The 11,281-nt window shown below is 48.0% G+C and overlaps 1 long non-coding RNA gene across 2 annotated transcripts in view; it reads left to right on the forward strand.

The window, feature by feature from the left end:
* Positions 1–8,672, forward strand: part of LOC131410598 (uncharacterized) — a 48,826-nt gene extending 40,154 nt beyond the window's left edge. The window contains exon 4 of one of the 2 annotated variants that reach the window (XR_009221351.1): positions 5,927–8,672. This is a non-coding gene — a long non-coding RNA (uncharacterized LOC131410598). Of the gene's footprint in view, positions 1–541; positions 1,211–5,926 lie in introns of those variants that run through there. The other variant, XR_009221352.1, reaches the window with a different exon arrangement.
* The last annotated feature ends 2,609 nt before the right edge of the window (positions 8,673–11,281 follow it).

An 11,281-nucleotide genomic window follows, 5' to 3' on the forward strand; every position in this document is an offset into this window, starting at 1 on the left:
TGCTGGACAACAGACTCTGACCATCAATCAAGGCAAAGCTCCCTGTTGAGGAATTCCCCAGGCCATGAGTTGGCAGTGAATGTTGACCACCACTTACACTCCTTAGCAGTCACCTTCAACCATAGGAGCCTGTTTACTAACGGGGGGGGTAAAGTCAAGGCAAACACGCTGTTGGTCAGGAGGCATTAATCACCCAATTGTCACGTCCACCCGAAATGTGCCTGCTGACATCTGGGTTGCCTCAGCAAGAGAAAACACAGCAGACAGCTGGGTCTGAGGCCAGGCCTCGTGGAGCACCTACACCTGCCCTATGCCCTCTTGGGCTGCTGCACTGGCAGCTCATTTTTTTTGTAGCAGCTTGGAGATATGGTTTATATACCATAAAATTCACCCTTTTAAAGTGGACAACTCCATGGTTTTTAGTATATTCATAGAATTGTGCAACCTTCACATAGTTGTTCTAATTTTAGAACATTTTCATCCTCTCTGAAAAAAGCCCTATATTTGTTAGCAATCACTTTCTGTCCTCTTTTCTCCCCAGCCCCTGGCAATCACCAATCTATTTTCTGTCTCTACGGAAAATGAAGATTTTCCTATTCTGGACATTTCAATAGCATCATACAATATGTGGTCTTTTGTGAGCAGCTTCCATCAGTCCATCAGTTAGCATCATGTTCTCAAGATTCATCCATGGTGTCACATGTGTCAGTATTTCATTCCTTTTTATGACTGCATCATATTCTACTCTATGGACATACCACATTTTATTTATCCGTTCATAAACTGATGGACATTTGAGTAGTTTTCACTTTTTTGATTCTTATGAATAATGTTGCTATGAATATTCATGTACAAGTTTTTGTTTGGACATATGTCTTCATTTTTCTTAAGTATATACCTAGGAGTGGAATTTCTAGACTATATGGCAACTCAGTGTGTAACATTTTGAGGAAATGCCAAATTGTTTTCCAAAACGCTACACCACTGTACATTCCCACTAGTGATGTATGAAGATTCCAGTTTCTCCACATCCTTGCCAACACTTGTTATTGTAGCCATCCTAATGGGTATAAAATGGTATATCATTGTAGTTTTGATTTGCATTTTCCTGATGACTAATGACGTTGAGCATCCTTTCATGTGCATCTTGGCCACTTGGAGAAATGTCTATTAAAATCTTTGCCCTTTTAAAATTGAGATTTTGTCTTTTTATTTTTGTTGTAGTTCTTTACATATTTTGGATACTAGACCCTTATCAGATATATATTTTGCAAATATTTTCTCTCATTCTGCAGGTTGTCTTGTTACACTTTTGATAGTGTACTTTGAAGCACAAACATTTTTCATTTTGATGATGTCCAGTTTATCTATTTTTTCTTTTATCCATTATGCTTTTGTTGTCATATAAAAGAAACTGTTGCCTAACCCAAGTTTATGAAGATTTGCTGCTGTGCTTCCTTGTAAGAGTTTTATAGTTTTTGCTCTTGCATTTATGTCTATGATCCATTTAGAGTTAATTTTTGTATACAATAAAAGGTAGGGGTCCAACTTCATTCTTTTTCATGTGAATATCCAGTTGTCCCAGCACCATTTGTTGAAAAGACTATTCTTTTCCCCGTTGAATTATCTTGGCATACTTGTCAAAAACCAATTGACCATAAATTAAGGGTTTATTTCTGTCCTCAATTGAATTCCACTTATCTATGTATCTCTCCTTATACCAGTGCCATGCTGTCTTGATTACCATAGCTTTGTAGTAGGTTTTGGAATCAGGCAGTGTGAGTTCTCCAAATTTATTATTCTCCTTTAAGATTGTTTTGGCTATCCTGGGTCCCTGAATTTCCATATGAACTTTAGGATCAGCTTGTTAATTTCTGCCAAAAAAAAAAAGTTAGCTGAGATTTTGATAGGGATTATGTTGAATCTGTAGATCATTTGGGGAGGTATTGCCATCTTAACAATATTAAGTGTTCCAATCCGTGAGCATAGGATGCCTTTCCATTTATTTAGGTCTTTAATTTCTTTCAACAGTGTTTTGTAGTTGTCAGTGCACAAATCTTGCACTTCTTTTGTTAAATTTATTCCAAAAAGAAGAAGTATTTTCTTCATTTTGATGCTAGACAGCTAATTTTTAAGGAAACGAAGCAGATAGAGACAAAATGAGTCCCCAAAACCCAAAATGTAAAAGAAAGGACGAGAAGAGAGGAGATTCATCTCTATAGTCGTCGGAGTTTCTGGCTGCGGACCAGCCGCAGGGTGGGTTCTGGAGTCCAGGTTGCCTGTGCCCCCATCCTGCCCTCATCACTCACCATCTTTTCAGGTAATGGGGGGTCAATTACCTGTGTCCTCCACCATATTGTTTATAATCTTACTCTCAAGTCAGGAGATGGGAGCTCATTCACCCTGTAATGTCAATGACATGAATGATTGATTTTTTAAGAGCATTTTAATTCCATTTCTTCATCATCTGGTGCATACTGTGTGTCTTTTCTGTGCCAGGAGTTGATGACACAGCAAATAACCTCTAGATAGTCCCTGTTCTCAGGGAGTTAGGTCAGTGGGAAGACCAGCACACAGACAGTAATATACAGGGAGGAAAGGGACTTGATAGAGGTGTGCTCAGGGATCCTGGATCCCCAGAAGGGCACTATTGGTGATACTCTTCAGGAGAAGTTCCCAGGAGGCCCCAACTCCATCTTGAGGGGTGAGGATAAGGACACTGGATGCAGGCACAAGGAGGACAGCTCGTGAGCAGAAGCATGGAGCCTGGGGCAGGCGTGCAGGTGGGGCTCAGAAGTCACGAGGAGTTCAGTGCAGAGGAGATGGGCACCTGGGGAACGGCAGGCAGTGCGCTGGGAACGTCCCATTGTTTCTGCCTCAGCAGAGGGTCTCCTTCCTGTTTTCTTGAGGGGGTGGTGCCTGCATGTTCCCCAAAACCTCATCCTCTCATCCCAGGGTGGAAGGAGTTGATCAGCTGTTCACACCTCAGTGTGAAAAACTGGTAAATCTCCCACAAGAGAATTTTATTTATTTAGTACCATTAAAGAGACACCAAAGATATCAAGACCACACAATGGATACCCATGTGCCCACCACTCCCTTAAGAAATAAAACGTTGCTCCCATACCCCTCTTCCCAATTGCCTACACCTCCTTCCACCCAGAAGCAACCACTGTCCTGAATTGGGTATTTATTCTTAGCCCCACACATCCCTTCATACTTGTAGTCAATATATACTAATCCCTAAACTCTATACAGTCCTTGTGCCCTGCAGTTTTTGTATTTTGCATACATGGCATCATTCTGTAGAGCAGCTGGCTTTTCTCACTCAGCTGTAGGTCTCGGCCCACACCCACGCCCTAGCTGCCCTTCTGGTGCACTCATCTCCCTGCAGAAACCCCACTGTTAGGATATCCCACAGTCCATTCTCCTGTTTCTCAGCCTTTCATTTGTTTACAATTTTTTGTTCTTCCAAGCACAGCAATGAATAATCATGGCTGATTCTCCCGATGCACGGACAATAGTTTCTCTAGGGAAGAGGCTTCCAGACAGTCTTTTACTGTGCTCTGCAGGGAAAAATTGATTTTATATTGTAACCCAGTACACATATGTTTCCAAGAGTTCTATGAAATAATGCTCGCTCTAACTGCCCGCAGTGTACTCTTGATATTTCAATTCTAGTCTATTATCATTTTTGAATGCTGGCCTTGACCCACTGAACTAGCTTCGTGGCTCACAATGACTCCCACCAGCCATGGAAAGCCCTATTCTCACCTTTCTACTTGTTGGACTGGAATCGCTGGTGTGAGGAAGTGTACCCCCACTTCACTCCCCCTGCCGAACTGCTCTCTTCTTGGCAGTGAGGGACCCTTCCTCCGGCAGAGAACAGAACTTCTCACACTGTCAGAAACTTTCATTTTGGGCCATCTATTGGGTATAAAATAATATTTCACTGTGATTTTTCTTGGCATTTCTCTGTGATTAATGAGGCAAAGCATCTTTTCATGTGCTTCTGGGCCATCCACACTTCCTCTCCTGTGAAATGCCTTTTCATGTCTTTTACCTATTTTTCTATATTTTTTCTTATTGATTTGTGCAACTTCATTGTGCATTCTGAATACTAATCTGCTATTTTCTCCCTGTCTATGAGTGGTCTTTTTGTTTTTATTGCTGTTTTTTGATGATGTCATCAAGTTCCTACATGATTTGTGCTTTTGTGTTTTGTTTATGAAATCATTACAGCAAATTCAAAAATATAGTCTCTTGTAGATTTTTCTAACAGTTTTAAATTTTTGATTTTTTTAGATTTAGGTCTTTAACCCATTTGCAATTTATTTTTGTTTATTGTTTAAAACAAAGATACAATTCTATTTTGTCTTTCGTATGGATAACAAATGGTTCTAGCAAATTGATTTCTCAGCCCATGGTTTGCTCACTCGCCTGCGAGCTCTGTCATAAACCCGGTGTCCACTCGTGGGGAGGACTGCTGCTGGGCGCTCTGTGTGATTGCCCAGTCAGCTTCTATTTCTCTGTACCAGTGCCACCCTGTCTGAGTTGTTGCAGCTTTATGGCATCTTGAAGGTCTGCTGGGCAATCCTCCTACCTTGTTCTTCGTCTTCGTGATGTCCTAGCTCACTGCTCCTCCATACAGATTATAGAAGCAGTTTGACAAATCCCTCCCCCAAGAAAGCTGCTCAGATTGTGTTAGTATTGCAGTGAGTCTACATGAATTTGAGGAGAATTGACATTTTCACATATATTGTTCCATTTATTTAGATTTTCTTTAATGTCTTTCCAAAAGTTTTGCAATTTGCTCTGAGACCATATACATTTTACTTTTATTCATAAGGACCCTATATATTTTGTTGCTATTATAAATGAAATCTTTTTTTAATACATATCCTAAGCTTTTGTTGCTAGGGCATTTTCATTTTAATAGGGCTCAAGCCCTACAGTGTGCAGAAGAGCGCCCTGGTGTGTATGGCTCAGGCAGCTTTGCCTCCTCACAGTGGGAGCCACGGGGCCAGGCCTCCTCTGTGCCAGCTGCCATCCTCCACGCCTGCTCAGCAACCAGTGGCACCTTCCCCACAGCCTCACTGTTGACCCCTCTGAGCTGAGACTGATTCAACTCGTTGTGGGGTCACTGATTCAGCATGAGGACTGCACCATAATCAAGGGGTGAAAGGCAGGTTTCCCAATCGCGGGGCAGGTTCAGGAAAGAGAGCGTCAGGGCTATCAGGGTGGAGCCCCACAGGCCGTGGGCTGGAGCTGGGGTGCTGTGGATCAAGGCTTCTGCAGCTGCATGCCCTCCTCACCTTTTCTGAGCAGAGGGCTAGCGTCATAACTGTCCTGGTTTGCCCGAGAATGAGGGTTTCCTGGGACATAGGACTTTCAGTGCTAAAACTGGGGAACTCCAGGCAAACTGGGACAGGCTGGCACCCCCAGAGGGACATGAGCTGAACAAGACAGAGTCCACAGGACTGGCTACCACATTTGTGCAAAGCCTTGCAAACTGCAACCCTTTGTGACTGCCCAGGTTGCACCCCATAAAGTCAGCCCTGCATGATCGGGTTCTCTAAAAGCGTGCCAGATCCTGGGTGGCACATGGGGCCGTGTAAGCCCCGCACTGGGATGAAGGGAGCAGGAACTCAGGGAGGGCAGGTCCAGCACAAGCACTCCTCACAAGGACGGCCCATAGGCAGCTGCAGCATCCCTCTCTGGAACCATCGCTGGCTCCTCATTCCCGCAGTCCTGCTGTTAGTCTACCCTTCTCTCCCAAGTCCTTCCCACAGGGTCCAGGGCCATCTCTTCATTTTTTAGGCCAGTGGTTCTCATACTTTAGCAAGCATCAGAATCAGAAGAATATACGGCAGAGGCTGTATGTGGCCCCCAAAGCCTAGAATATTTACTTTCTGGCCCTTCGCAGAAAGTCTACTGACCCTGGCCTAGAGCAGTGATTCAACCTTCAGTGCATCAGCATCTGCCGCAGGGCTTTCACAACACCCTTGTCAGCCCCACCCAGAGCTGGGAGTGATCCAGGCTGCCGAGTGCAAAGCCTCAGGCCACAACACACTGCCCATGGCCATCAGAGCAGCCTCCTGCACTAGAGCCTCGCTGGTCACGGTACTTCTCCCTCACCGGTCCGTGAGGATTGCGTGGGTGAACAGGGGCAGCCCTGGGCCCGCACACGGCAGGCTCTCCATGAGTACCCTGTCAGGCCTGGTCTGTGGTGAGGCCGCGGGGCAGCTCCTGTGGGTGGAGCATCCTTTGGTCCTGGCATGGGATGGGAATGGCCTACTCCAACCGTCAGCATGACCTCCAGGCTCCATATCTTCTATGTGGAAAACACGTCAAAGAGCAGGAGCAGTGACTTAGCTGGAGAGCATCCCAGTAGGAGGAGAAGAAAAATCGTGTTTCTTCCCCAGGAACACCGCATGCCCGGGAGTAAGCCGCATTCTTCTGTAACAGTGATATCAGGAATGCCCGAAACTCCAGCACACTGTTAACGTGTTTGAAACCAGGTCTGTTTCTTGTTTTATATTTTCTCTCTGGAAATTGCAAGGAGATGGTCTTTAAAGAAATAAACAAAAATAGGCAGAAACAAAAACAAACAAACCTGGGTTTGGGGCCCAGGTGGGCCCACAGTGAATTATGTTGGCCATCATCCCTGGAAGAGCCTGCCGTCTTGAGGCATCTAGGTCCACACCCCCGCTCAGTGCACGGGGGTCGGCAGCCAGGTACTTGCTCAGACCAGGGTGGACTCAGAGGGTCAACTCCTCCTCGCTGAAGCCCACTCCGTGCACAGCACCCCTGAGCCCCATGCCCCTGTCCCACAAAAGGGTGGCCAGGCTCCGTCACAGCTCTCAGGAATACAGGCTGTTCAGACCCAGGAAGGGTTCCCACTGCTCCCGCCCCTAGGGTCGCCACATGTGCGTGGGGTGGGACTGCTGGCCACGGGCTGCTGTCCTCCCATGGGGGCTGCCTTCTGCTGTCTCCAACCAAGGTGCCCACAGGGAAAAATGGACCTGCAGGGCCAGCCCAGGCCACCGTGTGGTGCCTTCCTGCCCAGGCTATGGCTGCCTTTGGAGCGGGAGACCCTCCTGCCTCATCTGCCCCTGGCCCCTGCTGCTGTGCCAGCTCCCACAACTGCACGGTGCCAGGAACCCACCCGGTGAGGGGTCTTGCTGGAGCGGGCCCCCTGGGGCAGTGGTCATTGCAGCAGAGGGACCCAGGGCCACAGGGCAGAGCCTGGCCAAGAGCAGGGACTTCCCACATCCTAGCTACCAGGGAAGCTGCACGTGCCCCACACCAGCAGGGTGTGGTTCAGACATGGTTGAAGGCAAGGATTTCCTCCCACAAGCTCAGCCAGCACCCCTCCTTCCTGTGGTGGTCTCTGTGGGGCAGCCATTTGCCTACTTAGCTGGAGGGCTGGTTAAGACACAAATCACTGAGCGGGTCTGAGGGGGCTGGAGGACCTGCTTCTCTCACATTTCTGTCAGGAGGGGCCTCCGAAAGCCTTGCTCTCAGGGTGCTCACCGAGGGCCTGGAGGTCCCCAGACTGACACGTCCAAGTGATGCCACCAGAGCCACTGGATCCTGGGCGTTGCTTCCCAAAGTGCCACTCCCAGCTTTGTGGAGCACACAGAGAGGCCGCCTCTCTGAGGGGCTGCTGGGCACTCTGCTCAGCCCACAGGCTGCTGGGATGGATTCACGGAGAGAGAGGGAGGTGGACGTACGTCCCTCCCAGACTTGGGCTGGGCCCTTTTCTCAAAGGACTGCTGTGCCTCCTCACAATTCCAGAAGGAAGGGATTCTGATTCCAGTTTTACGAATAAGGAAATTGAAGCTCCAAGGTCCTGATGCTGTTATTAGCAGAGCAATGATTCAAACTGGGGTCTGCATCAAAATCCTCTGCCTTCCATGCAGGTCCTCCACCTGCCTTTGCAGTCTGCCCCCACTCCCTGCCCTGCATCCTCCACATGGGAAGTCGCTGGTGGGACAGGAGTGACTGGCCCGATGGGCCCCTGACAGGGGTGGATTTTAATTTATTGACCTGTCTGCCAGGGACCCAGGATAAGTTGATTTGCTACTGCGTGTCACAGACCTGCTTCCTTTGAAGGCTCTTTGTGAGGATGGGGTGCCAGTGAAGCCCCTTACCATGGGAATGTATAGAATTGTCCACAGAGGCCCAGATTTTCTGCCAAGCTCTCAGTGTGCTGCAGGAACCGGGCAGGGTGGATGGGAAGTGGGTCTCTTGCTGCCTCTCAGCTGACACAAGGCTAGGCCAGGTGCACTGCTGGTGGTCAGGGAGCCCCTGCCCCACACTTCATGGATACAATGCCTCTGCAACTTGGGGAGGGTGGGGCTGGGCTGGAGATGTGGAGTCCCAGACTTTGCAGGGTTAGAGATTCATGAGTTCTGGGGATGAACTCTGAACTCACCATCAGGTGAGGCCACGAGCCCAGGGGCCGTTCCCTCCCGCACATAGTGCTCTCCCAACATAACGGTCAAGATGCAGATGCTCAAGAGTGCCAGGGGGACATGTGATGGCTTTTGGTCATTTCTCTTATTACTAAATGTAATAAACATCAGACTTTTGAAATAATTTCTAATAGTCCTTCCGTAAAATTAACAGCAGCTGCGTTTACTGAGCACTTGCCTGGTGAGGGCCCTGTGGGTTTCTCCATTTTAAGATGAGGAAACCCCTGCAGGGAGGGATTACTTGGCTTATCCATGGTCACACATAGTGAGGCGTCGCTGGGGGCGGGTGGATTCCAGAGCCTGGGACTCTCGTGCCGGCAGCAGGGCACCCAGCACCCGCCGTCTCCAAAGATGGCCTTGGCCTCGTTGTACAATTGGCTCATGACGTCGTGAGCATAACTCAGGCTCAGCACCCACCACCTGCCAGACCATCACACGAAGCTTCTCTTGTGGGCTTTGTGATCTCACTGAAGACTGGATTCTGCTTTCCAGAAGCCATGGGGAGGCTGTGCCAGTGGCCTGACACTCACACCTTTAGGCCTGAATCCTGCCGGGTTGGGTTCACTGAGCCCCCTCGTGGCTGCTCTGCTCTTGTGGATACAACGCAAGGTCGTTCCAAGGTGGCCCCAACACCTTCAGTCTGGCAGACAATGAGCACTGACTGAGTCCAGTTGGGCGGCCTCCCCAGACACACCTCACACAATCTGCCCCTGGGGTCACCCTGGAAGGAGCATCAGGAAAACAGCCAAGGCCATGGGAGACAACATGCTGTTCCTTTTAGTGCCTCAAGAGGGAGGTGTGGTCTCACAGAAATGAAAGGAGAAAGTTCACTTAGGATTAAGTAGGGAGGGGGCCAGGGTAGAGGGAGGCCGAATGAGGGTTCAGTGCTGGACACAGAGCAGAACAATGGCAATGGTTGGTCAGAATTTTAATTTTTAAAAAATGGCCCCACTATGACAGAGACAGAAAATAGGGAAGGGGCACCTTGCTGTGGCCAAAGCCACCTCACTCTGATGCAGTTGATATTGCCACGACTTCAAATGTCCCTGGTAGGATGTGTCAGAGCCAAATGCACCATAGCCGCCAGCTCCAGCATCCTCCTCCTGAACGTGTTCAGACACCTGCTTCCTCCTCAGTGACCTTATTTGGGACAGAGATCATGCCACTGCCCTCCTAACCACACTGTCTCATACGATGGGGTCACAGGGATAGGGATCCTTGAGGCGACCAGTCTCTCACTCTGCACCTTCCAAGGACTGCACATATCCCACTTTAAAAGAGGACATTCTGAGTCCTATTTCCACATCTTCAAAATGGTGTGACAATGTGGATGGGACTTTGCCTGAGCTTTGGCTGAGAACATACCCATTTCAAAGAAAGCTGCTAGACACACATGCCCTGGTCTCCCACCATCAACCTCTAGTCCTGCCTCCCCAACATGACCCTGGAGAGGGGGTCTGTCACTGGGAAATGGACTTCCAGCACTGGGGGGAGGTCTGCTGAGTTCCTGCACCCACAGGCTCATTTCTGCTACAAGGGAACAGACACATAGCATCCCTGAGAGAAATGGATAGCACCCCATCTGTCTCAGGGATTCAAGAGATGTGGACAGCCCTGCCTAGAGACGCTGGGAAGAGACAGAAGAAGAGCTGGTGACTGGCAGTGCTGGGCAGAGGAGAGACTGTATGTGCAGAATGTGGAAAGGTAAAGATGTATGAATTTTCCCAAAACCAAGTGACACTGGCCCCCAAGGTATCAGTTGTGAGTCGTCCTAAAAAGACCCTGCCTAAGAGGGTGGCCTGCCAGGTGAGGCACCCCCGGGGGCACAGCAAGGCTGGGAGCTGATGAGAAGGAAGAAGTCAGACAGAAAATGTGGGATCCAGCTTAGGGACCGTGCAGAGGGGCAGTCCGTGTACGTCCTCAAAGAAGACCACAGATACGCCCTCCCTCACTCCCCACCTCCCACCTGTGGCAAGGTCGCCATGAGAAATGACATTGGACACCCAAGAGAGATGCACCCCCAGCATCTGCTAAACAGGGCTGGGATTTTCTCTGTCACCTTGTGTCCCACTGCACTTCCTCCCTCATCTGCACCAGCCTGGCTGGATCAACTCTTGAGTGTGAAGGCACAGACCCCATGATCCCTTCCCAGCCTGGCCTGAGCTGGTGAGGGCAGGAGCTTTGGCTTTACAACAGGATATACATTCATATTGTGATTTAAACTGGACTTCACTTCTTTGTATGTTTGGTTTTCCCAAATTTATGTTAATAGTTTTCAAACATACAGACAAGCTAGGATAATAGTACAATAAGCACTAGAATACCCTCCCCTTTTAAGAAAGTGAAAGGCTTGTACACTAAAAATTACAAAACATTGCTGAAAGAAATTTTAAAAGACCTAAATAAATGGAAAGACATTCTATGTTCATGGATTGGAAGACATAAAACTATTAAGATGACACTGGAATCCAAGGTGATCTGCAGATTCAATGGAATCCCCTTCAAAACTCCAACAGCCTTTTTTACATAAATGAAAAAGTAGATTCTCAAATTCATACAAAATTACAAGGGCCCTGAATAGTGAAAATAATCTTGAAAAAGAAAAATAAAGTTGGAAGACTCACATTTTCCAATTTCAAAACTTACCACAAAGCCACAGTGATCAAAACAGTGTGGCACTGGCATAAGGACAGAGATATAGATCAATGGAGTAGATTGAGAGTCCAGAAATAAAACTATATATATGACCAACTGATCTTCAATAAGGGTGCCAAGTCCATTCAATGGGGGAAAGAATAGTC

The sequence above is a fragment of the Diceros bicornis genome, chromosome 10 (genome assembly GCF_020826845.1).
Source record: "Diceros bicornis minor isolate mBicDic1 chromosome 10, mDicBic1.mat.cur, whole genome shotgun sequence".
Classification (NCBI taxonomy): domain Eukaryota; kingdom Metazoa; phylum Chordata; class Mammalia; order Perissodactyla; family Rhinocerotidae; genus Diceros; species Diceros bicornis.